General features: G+C 38.1%; 1 pseudogene; it reads right to left on the bottom strand.

Moving 5' to 3' along the window:
• Nucleotides 1-863: 863 nt before the first annotated feature.
• On the bottom strand, nt 864-982 carry LOC111735964 (annotated as a pseudogene).
• Between the last annotated feature and the right edge of the window lie 866 nt (nt 983-1,848).

The following is a 1,848-nucleotide window of genomic DNA, read 5'->3' as shown; positions in this document are numbered from 1 at the left end:
GTGTTATCAACAGTAAGAATGAAGGGTCTGAGTGTTATCAACAGCAAGAATGAAAAATGGGAAATACAAAGGTATTACCTTGGTAAAAAGGTTCTTGAGAGGCAAGATAGTGAAAACAAAGAACTTGTTTAGAAGCAAATATGAAAATATAGGCAATGAATGATTAAAGACCCGGAAGTGAGATAAAATAAGGTCTCATTGCCTCTGCAGGGAAGACCACACCTGGGTTTCTCATATGCTCCTTTGCTTCAGGGGAAGGTGTGATCATCACCTCTTTCTCTAAAATTCATAGTTTTAATTTTGGGGGAATTACTGTGAGAATCTGATGTGATCCCTCTCTTGAGAAAAATATACATATAAGCATTAACATTCGTATGGGGTCTCAGGCCTTCCGAAGCCCACCATAGGCCCAGGGGAAGAGCCCTCCTGATCTAATTCCAATCTCAGGGCACCCACCAGGCTCACTCGTTAATATGTTAGGGAAATAATGGCAAGAGGAGCCCTCTTGTCAATGTCTAGCCACTGAGAGCAGACTCCACTGCAGTGAGACAAGGCCACTTACGTCCAGCAGGGGAGGAGGGAGCCACCCCTCTGGTAGTCCTGGGTCGAAGACCATATTTTCTCTAGGCTCATTAGAATGTGTCGGCCTTAAGCCCTAGGTTTTCATAAGGTATAGAGAATTCCGTGTAAAGTCCTGCAAATCTTGGAACAAAAATAGAATTTGCCTCAGAGACAGCATTCTCTAATGGCAGGATGGTGATTTTTGTCACTTTGCAAGGTTTTTGATTCATTTTATTTTATTTATTTAATTTTTATTTTATTTATTTTATTTTATTTATTTAATTTTATTTATTTAATTTTTACGCCTACAGCACCTGGTATTCCTAGGTGGCCTCCCATCCAAGTACTAAGCAGGCCTGACCCTGCTTAGCTTCTGAGATCAGACGAGATCAGGCATGTTCAGGGTGGCATGGCCAGAGACTCATTTGTTATTTTAAAAAGAGCATCATTTAGTGATCTTTAAAGCCAGCACCCAGACAAGTGCCTGAGTTGATATTTCTCAGCTTACTGGTGATATCATCAACTCAGTTATAATCACAGAGAAACTTTAAAACAACTCCAGAAAATAGAAATGCATAGAATCGTCCAGTATTTGATAAAAATTTATGCAGAAAAAAATTAGTAAAAATATTTCCAGCTGAAAAAAATATATAATCCATCTTTCACAGTCTTTACCACTGCAAGGAATTGTCCACACTAAATGTTTCACACATGCAAGTGTTGCTTTGTTCAACTTGATAAAGGAAATAGATAATCTAAAAGAATTAAGTTTAAGCCACAATATTTCCAAACATGCATTCACTGATGTTGAATATTACGTTTCTTGAAACCAGCTATTCAAAGGGAATTGGTGCTCTTACTTAAAAGATAAAATAAATCATCAACAATTAGGGACGAAACTTTTTTTTTAATTCACCAATATAGCATCCCTTTATAGAGGGGAGTGGGGCTGGGAGAATGGGGCGAAGGGTTAAAAAAAGTACAAATTAGGAGTTGATAGTTGGTCATGGGGATGGGGAATGCAGTCAGCATTAATATGATGGCTTAGGTGGAGGGCCAAGGGAGGGAGGAAGCAATTGGGGAGATCATTTTATGAACTATATAGATGTCTAACCAATGTACTGTATACTTGAAACTAATTTAAATAAATAAATTTTTTTTTAAACGAAGTTTATTTCACTAGGGAAAACAGGAGGCTGCTACTAAGGAGTGAGTGTCTCTTTTGCAGCAGAATGAAATTTTATTTTCAACGACCAGAAGAGCCTTTGGGTTTTGCTGCCTTTTGTT

Source organism: Pteropus vampyrus, unplaced genomic scaffold (genome assembly GCF_000151845.1).
Source record: "Pteropus vampyrus isolate Shadow unplaced genomic scaffold, Pvam_2.0 Scaffold15, whole genome shotgun sequence".
Lineage (NCBI taxonomy): Eukaryota > Metazoa > Chordata > Mammalia > Chiroptera > Pteropodidae > Pteropus > Pteropus vampyrus.
The sequence above is the reverse complement of the archived record's forward strand: the minus strand, read 5'-3'. Positions and strand labels throughout refer to the sequence as shown.